Source organism: Manduca sexta, chromosome 7 (genome assembly GCF_014839805.1).
Source record: "Manduca sexta isolate Smith_Timp_Sample1 chromosome 7, JHU_Msex_v1.0, whole genome shotgun sequence".
Classification (NCBI taxonomy): domain Eukaryota; kingdom Metazoa; phylum Arthropoda; class Insecta; order Lepidoptera; family Sphingidae; genus Manduca; species Manduca sexta.
In genome coordinates this window covers 7523913-7534755 of record NC_051121.1, presented here as the reverse complement: position 1 = coordinate 7534755, position 10843 = coordinate 7523913, and the positions used below count along the sequence as shown (strand labels likewise).

Sequence of the window (10843 nt, the reverse complement as noted above, 5' to 3'; positions counted from 1 at the left end):
CGTTTTGAAAAAGCAATATTAAGTGTTATGGTTATATTTTATTATTGTTTTATCTTCGAATAACGTATTAATTTTTTTTGCAAACGCGTATCAATTCACTGAGTATTCGAATAGAACTGACTTCTGGTACTGTGTTTGCACATCGATAATGCTTTCATAGTAACGTTATATTGAGTACATATACCTAGTCTTGCCATAAATATTGTAATAAAGAAAAAAGAAAATTGTTAACTGCAAATAACATTTATTACTTTTACAGTGTGTCAGTTTAATACATAAATATAAAACAATTAAAAATATAAAAGCTTATTCGAAGTGGTCTCCATTGGCTGCAATACAGTCCTTTAAACGATGAGGCCAGTTATCAATAGAAGCACGCACTCTTTCCATGGGAAAATTCTTCACTGCCAATCGTATAGATTGTTTTAGGGACTCCAAATTATCATGGCGTTTAGAGCAAGCTGTACTCTCTAAAACTGACCACAAATCATAATCCAGCGGATTAAGATCGGGACTAGACGACGGCCAGTCTTCAGCTCTGATGAAGTCCGAAACGTTCGATTCCAACCAAGACTGCGTGGACCGAGCTTTATGACCCGGCGCCGAGTCTTGCTGGAAGGACCATACTTGGTTATTGAACATGGTGATGTTAAGGGGCTTAACTACCTTCTCAAGAATGGTATCTTGATACACTTGTGCCGATGTTTTGATACCTTTTCACAAAAATATGGCTCAGTCACTCCTTCATAGCTAACACCCCACCAAACCATCACTGAAGTCGGATAATGTCCACGTTGCACTCTGTCGACTAATTGGGAAGCTTCCTTAGAGCTTTGAGCATAAATACGGTCATTTTGTTTGTTAAAATGTTGCTCAATTGTAAAAATTTTCTCATCCGTAAACAAAATTTAACATATTTCAGAATTTTAAAGATTGCATAAATATTAAAATAAGCTAACAACATCAACAAATAATGTGAGAACATAAAATATTATTGCTTTGCTAAAAATAAAATTGATTATTAAATTTATGAGGTTATTTATGTCCAAAAATGACAAAATGTAAATCCTGTTTATAATTATTTGTATGAAGTCAAATATTATTTTAACAAAATGAAGAATAGTTATTTGTCTTGTATTGTGTTGGCCACGTTCATAATAAATATTGGTCCGTTTGTTCATCCTTGATAATATTATGGTACTTATTTAAAATCAAAGGTTTGTAGTTATAATGATTTCTTGTGTTTACACGAATGTTAGACATTAAAATTAAACTATTTTTCGGATTTTGTCACGGTTTTAATATTTTAGTTTTCTCCCGACCTTTCGAAGACTTTGCAGCCTTCATGGTCACGGAGGGGACTGAGGTTTTGTTGTTCCGAAAAGTCAGAGTTACAATATCTACCTACATTTTACAATTATACAACTTTTTAAATTTTAGCTGTTGGTGGTCCGATCTACGCAGAATGAGCGCAGTAGTTATGATATACAAAAGTCTGAACAATTATATGTATCATAAGGAACTTAAGGATTAAAGACTATTCCTAAACCTCCGAAGCATGCCTCGACCTACTTTTGGTAAGATTATTTAAAACATTTTAATCTCTTGACTTATAGTGACTGTCTTTCTTATTGGGAGTACTTTCGTAACCAGACCCGTTTAACTTCCTTGATATTAAATTTCATGTAAATAACTTCTGTGATTACAACTCGTTAGGATCAATTTTGATTTAAAGTGTAAAGTATTTATCAATACATAAAAATTTACATTTTAGTGAGTTTCCCGATCCATATTTATAATATTTTAATAGGTTAGATACAGATGCACAAGTATAACGTAGTTTATAGCGGATATAAAATTATTATAATAAGGCAAAATGTCCTTTTAGTATTATATGAATATAATTAATGAATTTAGAGTTTAACCCTAATGAAAAATCAAAGTCATATGCTGCATTTAAGGTACAGGGAACTGAAATTGGCTTTCAGTCCCTCAACATACATACACATTGCACGGAATGTACCCAACACGTCCTGATTCCCGTTTTATCCGATTCATTACCCGTTCCATCCGAAGCTGTTAATAAGCTCTGCAAGAATGTTTATGAAGACCAGGATAATAAATATGTTATATACGTAGAAACCATTTAACTCGTGTGCAGTATTATAGAAGTACTAGCGAGTAGTGGCCCGATCATATATATTCCCTTTCGGGATATATTGTAATCTATAATTAGTATTTACACTTGCCAAAGTCCTCTACTATCCTTAACCACTGCCAGACGTTTCCATCATATTTATTTGTATAGATACAAATCTAAACCTACGGACTGTTCATAAATAAACATTTCAAATACCGCCAAACCTCTTCAATCTATGTTTTGTGCCAAACGCCGCCAGCGCGAGTCTTGAGATGCAGCGATAAACACCGTCTTTGTGTCTTCCAGGACAAAGGTCTAGCGGATCGTCTACACAATTGTTTTCCAACTGAATACGTTATGGCCGATGACAGAATTAGATATAGCTTTCATTGTCCAATAAGTGTTTTGATTGATCGTTTGTTTAAAATTCAAAGTAGGCTATGTTGAATTTTAAAATGGGTTATGTTTATATATGTGTAACATTGAAAATAAAGTAATTAAATTTTGTGTTATAAATGGCGATTGCCTAGTTGGGTGTAGAACGGACTGCCGAGACGAATTTCCGCAGGTTCAAATCCCAACGGCACACATCTCTGAATTTTCTAAAATAATGGGTGTGTTCTTTGGGAATTATCGCTTGCTTTAACGGTAAAGGAAAATATAGTGAGGAAACCTGGATACATAGAAAAAATCTGTATAATAATTTTAAGTTGTAAGTGAAAACGACCAATCCGCACCAGGCCAGCGTGGTGGACTAAGGCCTAATGCCTTCAGGGATAACTCCGAAGGGATATATTTATTTGTATTTTTCTGAGCTACACTTCGAATTTAAAGCGAGTACGTGTATCTATCTATTTGCAGTATGTATTTATATCCTAGATTTATATCTTACGTATTATAAAGTAATGTGAATACAGTTTACCATCATCTCTATGCACTATTTAGAACTAAATTTTTTCTGTTTGTAAAATATGCTTATATTTAGTACGTCAAGCTACAAGACTCTCTCTATCAGTAGGATTTTGTAATCTATATTAATATGTAAAGCTGGAGTTATTTTATTTGAACGCGCTTATCTCTGGAACTACTAAACCGATTTTGATTTCTTTCACTAATACGATGCTACATTACTCCTGATTGCTATAGGCTACTCTTCAGTGGCGAAGGGTAGAATTTTCCGAAATGGAAGCCGACACAAAATATTTATACTAATACTAATAATAATTAGATGCCACTATGCCATAAGTATTCATTATTTATTTATAAAAAATATAATTTATTTCAATAGTTTGCTTACATATATTAAAAAAAGGGAAGCCGTCAGGAATCGGTTTATATGGACTCTTCGCTACTGCTACTTTTAATTCCGGAAAAAAATTCATGCTGGCGGAGCGACAAACAAAAGGTAGTACAATATAATTATATTACACCATAAGATGTTGCTACAAGCGGTATTCATAGTAATAACTTTTTAGTTCGTAATTTTGTCTCTCGCTTAGCTTGGTGGAAGTGTCTGTCCTTCTATTTGTTTAATTTTATTGCGGGTGATGACTAATTAGCGTTCCCCGAGACTTACCAATCTTTACCGCTCGGTGTTATAATATACGTGCCACTGTCCATCATGTGTTACAGGAGTTGCAGTGGATGGTGTGAGGGCAGAACAGTCGCGTAATCATGATTCAAATTGTCATAATTAAACATAGACCAAAATAAATGATTGTGCAATAAAACATTATTTTATTGCACATCCACAATATTCGCTCTTACCAAATCTATACTATTATATAAGCTGATGAGTTTGAACGCGCTAGTCTCAGGAACTGCTGGTTCGAATTGAAAAAGTCTTTTAGTATTGGATACCCCATTTATTGAGGAAGGGTACAGGCTATATATCATCACGCTATGACTAAAGGAGCGGAGCATCAATAAATTATATCTTTACAACTAAAACATATCACCAAAAATCATTAGTATTCTCGAAGGAATTTACGAAATCGTCATTCGTGCTTGGAGCTACATCGTCAGTGGATTCATAGTTAGAAAGATCAAATTTATCTGCCAAGAATGTATCGGCGGCGTAAGTTGTGGCTCGTTCAGTTGAGAAAAAGCTTTCTATTTTGGAACGCGTGCTCGTTGTTTCATCCTTAACCGTTTCAGTTATCACTTCACTAGTTTTTTCTGTAGATTCTTTGCTGTCCACAGGTGTAGTTACTACAGGCACAATTCCTTTCATTTCAGGGTAGTACCCATTATAGAAGAACCAGCCGTGTGGGCACAGGAAAATTTGTGGATAGAAGACTTGATCTTGACTTAAAAGGCATACGAAGTAGAAATTTGGACTGGCTGGCAAGACACCGTATGTACCCGCTTCCTTGCATTCTGGAATCGGGACTGGTCTTTCTTCACATTGACCGTTCCTTAATGGTATCTGGAATTAGATATAATTGTGTTCAAAGTTAACTGTTTAGTTCACGACTACCTTTAAATGGTTACAGTAAGGATTAAGAAATTCGTAATGCAAATACTACTTAGACAGCAGTGCCTTATTTTGAGACATGAAAGGATAATTTATATAATGTCCGGTAAGTATATTGGGTAATGGGTATATCGGTGTTTAAACTCAAAAAATAGTAGTTGCATATTACAGGTTGCAATTAAAAATCTATACTAATTTATACAGGGCCCTTATTTTCTATCCCGCACGTTATTTTAACAGTGCGTAACAAGTACGTAACACAGCGCATCATGTTTACGACTATAGAAATTTGGCTTACAGAATACCATTTCACGCACAATTCTCGAAAATAACATGACACGGCCGCGTTACGCGTTTAAACTATCATACAGAATAAGGCCCCAACTTAAGAATTTGAACGCGCTCAGTTTAGGAACTATTAAACTGATTTAGAATAATTTTTTTACTTATAGGAACCTACATTCCTTTGTGCTAAAGGATACTTTTTATCTCGAAAAAATATAAACCAAGATTTTTATCCTGAAAACTGCAACTCGCGGGCGGAGCTGCAAAAGCTAGTTAGAAATAAAAGCTGTAGGACTTAGAAATTTTACAAGACTTATTACCAAGTAGACCAACCCCCCTATTACGCTAATAGACAGCAGTAAAGAATATCTATCACCGAGTTCTGTTAAACCTACTTATGTTAAATCATACTATATTCGAATTTCTCTGGCAATGGAAAAACAATTAAACAGTGTAAATGGCATAGCATACGAACATAGTTTATGAACAATGAGGCTTACAGTGTCAATATAGACCTTACCGAGCATTGTGCGGTTTGCGGGTTGTATCCATAGTGTCTGGGACACAGAGCAACTCTGTGGTCCGCCGGCCGGCCGTCGGGTATGCCTTCTGGCGGCGAGCAAAGATGGAATTTCCTGCAGTCATAGGCATCAGGAATATGCCTACCCTGAAAAAAAAATTGAATTAATTCTTGCTGTGAGACGATACTTTTGATAAAGTTAACAGTCGTTATAAGTACTACGACTTGATTTGATTGTCAATTCGTTATTGATGCAATGTAAATGTTTACAGTTATTTTTGCCACAGTTTAAGTCAGGGGTTACCATTTTTGCCACGCCACCCTGCTGTCTAAAATAGAAGTACCCACAGCCCCTTATCTTCAATACAAGGAAGAGGAAGTCAGGCTCGCCATGTATCATAACTAATATTATGGAAAACAATTTGTTATGCAATCCCTATGGATTACGGAGACTATTCTCTGGCTACCCCTATGGGATAGAGATGTGATACTATGTATGTATGTAATTTGTTATACTTTCATGCCTTTCTTCCTCAAACCGGTAGTCATGGAATTTTGCTTATACGTTGTCAGAGGTATAGAAGTTCATATGGTACCTTTAATTTAACAAAAGTTCTGTTCTCGAAGGGTGGAAATTGATTGACAATATCTACATGAACATCCCCTTTACATGATGTCACGTCTCCCAAGAAGGGTGCGCTCCCCACTTTGAAAAGTAATGGTGTATGTACTTAATAGTAGATGAGGTATTTAGATGTACCTACGTTGTTTGGTTAACTTTATCTATATAACACAAGCTCTACTGAGACCAGTGCTGTTTTCAGACAATTAGTGCTAAATAAGCTTCATGGTAGATTTTATTCCGCCCGTGCTCGGTCTCCTGATGTCATTCAAGCAAAGTGTTTGGACAGTGACCACCTGTCGCTTACCAACGTGCTTATGAGCTTTTCAATAGTGGCCTTTCAGTCATATAGAAAATATAGCGATATTTTTGAATTATTATGTTTTCGTCTTCGTTCGTTAAATATTTTATTAAGCTTTATTATTCTTGACGGATTGTATGAGGCCTATATCCAGCTGTGGGCAAAGATATAGACTGGTAATGATGATGACGATGATTCTCGATAAAGTAGGCTGATTGCAACTAACGCACGTTATACACGCAGGTAAATCTGTAGGTATCAGGCACAAATTGCATTCCGAGCAGTTTCGTATTGTTTTTAATAGAGAAACTTGTAATTGAACCCAGACCTTCACTGCTCAAGCACGTTACTACTGAGTCAATTATATATACTGAAACATATATTTATGAATGTGACAATAAATTGTAATAATAATTATTAATCTACAACTTGTAATAACAGCTTTAATATTTTTTATCGAATTACGAAGTGACCTTTGGTTTTGAGATAGTGATCTTCTTCATGTTAAGGATTCGATTATTGGCCACGATCGACCCGCATTGAGATTGTAATTGTAACATTCATGAAGAGCTTTTAAATGTTATTGTCTTCAGATGTATATGTCGTGAGATTTGTGCAACTGATTGTGGATGGAAATTTAGTTGAATATATTTATATTCATTACAGAATCTTTGTTCTTTGTTCTAGTTATATTTATTTGCGGTACAACTAGAGCTGTGACAACAGACATATACTTAGTACTTTAATGCAAACAATAATCGTGAACAAAACTATAAGTATTTGTAATTATATGTGTGTAATTGTCATATTACAGTGTACACCTCTATTGGCCTTTATTTTCCTTGCCCTGACTTCGTGCTTTGGTTCTCTGTAAGAAATTACCTCGAGTAATAGAACCGCCAGTTGTACTTTAATTCTAAATAAATATACTATGTTTTTTTCTGAAATACATGTACAATAAATAAAAAATTGTATAAAATGCAAAACAACATAATAGTTAACAGACATGACCTTGCAAATACTGCGAAAAGACGAAGATCAGGTTAAATAAAGTTAAATGGCAGACTCTTACTTGTTCGCAACGATGTTGGAATTGTTGGCTGTCAGAGTCACACTCTGGCACCGGTTGCTGAGAACAGCCTCGTTGGTGAGCGTTGCAGGTTGTTCCAAAAGGACATTCTTCTAAAGGCAACTGGCAAGAAACATACAATTAATATATATTTAATACATTCTGTCGATTTTATTAGGGCTGTATAGATCTTTATATTTAGTTTTCTTTCTGTGAAATTCAGATTTAGATTTAGAGTTGCGATTATCACCTCAAACTCCGACTACCCCGACCACTAATGTGTTAAATAATATATTATGAGATTTCGGACCTAAGCATCTATCTTTTATTACCTTTTACCTAGCTTCAAATAGATTTCACATCACAAATACTACGGGTATATTTGACGGTACAAAATCCCTCTCAACTTCAATATTAAAACTTTGGAACTTTTGTGGACAAATATGCGGATTGAATTTGCATAACATACCTTGAGCCATCCGCCGGGTATCGGAACGCAGGTGACGGAATGCGTGCAGTTCTGGCACGCCATTCCCGGCTGTATGCAGAGTTCCTTCGACATCCAGCTCGCCGACGCCGTGCGAGATGCCCAGAGGTACTCCTGCCATGCGGTTACCGTTCACTGCGCCGCTCAAGTCGAAACAACTGGCCAACTGCGTATTTTATAATTTAAATTTAGAATTTGAATTGCTTGTTAATTTAAAAAGATTTTTTTAATCTGGTTTGTTTAAAAACTATATTCTAGTATTGAACATAATATTGGATATTGTCGACTAGGGAAATAAGATCCATGGTGACTAAAAGGATTTTTAAATCCTGTTTTGTAATATTTTCGGTTAGTTTTTCAAGATATTACACTAAATGTGAATAATTTTGTAAAATGTAAATAATTTTAAAATATGTAGATCATATGTTTCCTGCATATTATTTAAATGCAATAACTCTTCCAGTTAAAAATTTGATTTAATTTGCATACTTCTCATACGCATTTCAGGTAAGCTACTATTTTTCTAGGCACGAGAAAGTCACTAATCTGGATTTGATAGTAATTGCTAATTGTTTAGTAATAATGTCGACTAGGGGAGATTTATCTCTGTATAGTCACAAGATTTATACAGCCTAGTTTTACCAAGTTATACTGGCTGCAAGTATATACTGGCTGACTACAACATAACATAAGAGTATGTCACTAGGCGGGTTTCTCACTATATGTACGGTACTAGTAAACCATTAAACCTGCAACTTTCATATTATAGACAGCTTTACCCACGCCACCAGAGAAACTATCCATCTATATGTTCAAGTGTTAAAAGCATGTAGATTAACGCAGGTCCGTGATGGTTCCTAGGTCAGCCCGCAATTAGACAACCTGGTAGAGCTATAAGCTTATTCAACTTATAAGGGTGAATACTTACAATAGTCCAGGCACATATTAAAATTATTTTCGCCCACATTTTCTCACGTCTGATCAATAAACAATACGACAAATTACTAGCATGTTTTGTTTTGAAATGTTTAAAAAAACACAAGCCAGGTCACGGCTCCGTGACACTGTTATCATGTTTTGGCGATAAATAGTAGTATTCAACCGTAAGTACGACGTTGGGTGCAGATATTGACTCGTTCAGGGGCCAGGGTAAGGTTATTTTTAAAATCGCGAAAATTATATCAAGATCAAGTTCCGTAACCTAAATTGAAATCTGTATTTGTAAAAATAAGTCATATTCTTAAAATTTTGCCGGCTTGATAAAAGTTTAATAAAATTCAAAGTTTAATATAACCCGGCTTTAATGGTTGCCAGACCGACCTATTAGAAGCCTGCATCTAGCGGCTTCCTTTTCCTTTCTACCTTAATTTTCATATCTTTCTAGCATCCTTTTTTTATTTTTAATATGATAAAATACCCCCGTATTATATACTGTCCCACTGTTAGGCACGGGCCTCTCCTATTACTAAGAGTATTTGTTTTCTTTTACTTATTGTCAAATAGTATGTGGGATTCTATGCTTCAATATGTTTACTTTAAAACATTGTAAAGATAACCTTAGTATGTGGTCACCGCCATGTGGACTAGAAAATGAGGTTATCGATTTTTCTATTTGTAAAATTTATTCTATTGGTACATTGACCAAGTTTCTTTAAGTCAATACTGAGTAGTATATCGCAACGCTTTAAAATATCACCAAATTGCAAATGCTTATGTAGTGTTTATGTAATTATAATATGTATTTTATGTATTTTGATAGTTACAATGTTACTTATATTGTATTTATAGTTATTATAGGTATTTTATATATACCTTCTTTCTCAATGTCTCATTATGTGATGAGATGTGATGCACCTACCTTGATTATCTCTGCACCATCCTAAGGTTGACTGGTAGAGAATGCCTATGGCATTAAGTCCGCCTGTATACATTTGTATATTAAGTGCAAATAAAAATTAAATGCCTACATACTTGAATTTTTCGAAACATTCTTTAGCGGACATTAAAAAGAAATTAACATACAACTACACAATATAATGAAATACAATACAACTATGATTCAACGAAATTGTGAATGTATGTTTAAATATAGACAATCTGAATATGTATATTATTTTCCTTACAATGTACCGCGTAATATTACATAAGAATGTTGATTCTAAAATTAACTCTTTATTTCATAGGGATTAAAGGAAACTACTCAACCAGTTTGTTAAAATACGAAATTTTACATTTCAAATTTTATATATATAAATCCAATATAAATAACATTGATTTCAGAGATGTTAATAATTCTAAATGTTTTGTACCCAAACTCTGTATTAAATCTTTTTCTAACCAAACTCTTTGTATCATGGGAGAACTAACAAATATGCTAACCCAGTAATCCTAACGCTTTCTGTCTAACCTAGATTTACGTGGACGGTGGCACGGGCGACATATTGTAAAGAAGCAGATGTGACCGAATCGCCACAGTAATGATCGCTCGTAAGGGAGCAACAATATTAACTACATAAGGGATCCTAGCTGTTTCCTAGCTTTTTAAGAGCAGGAAAAGTTTTGTTGGAGAAGGATATCACGGTAACGACATATAGTTGTAATGTAATATTAGTAAAAAGAGAAATACCGATCCCCAAATTTAGATATACTCCTGGGACACAACACCAGCTTCGTAGATTATAAATGTACCTTAAACAAATAAATATAAAGATAAAAATGAGACGTATTAAACTATATCAACATTGTGAAAAACCTTATGTGCCTGATAAAATTTTATGAGCAAAGTGATAAATGTGGCAATTACATTTACCAACCAGGCGCGCAACATACGCAATTTTACGGGGAATTATTTTTCAGCACGTCTTTAATAAATGTCATGACATCAGGTGCAGTTTGGCGTCATGTAAGCGTCGATCATTTTGTAATAATAATCATGATTATGTT

At 34.6% G+C, this 10843-nt stretch overlaps 1 pseudogene; it reads right to left on the bottom strand.

Moving 5' to 3' along the window:
- Positions 1 to 3861: 3861 nt before the first annotated feature.
- Positions 3862 to 8944, bottom strand: LOC119193813 (annotated as a pseudogene).
- Between the last annotated feature and the right edge of the window lie 1899 nt (positions 8945 to 10843).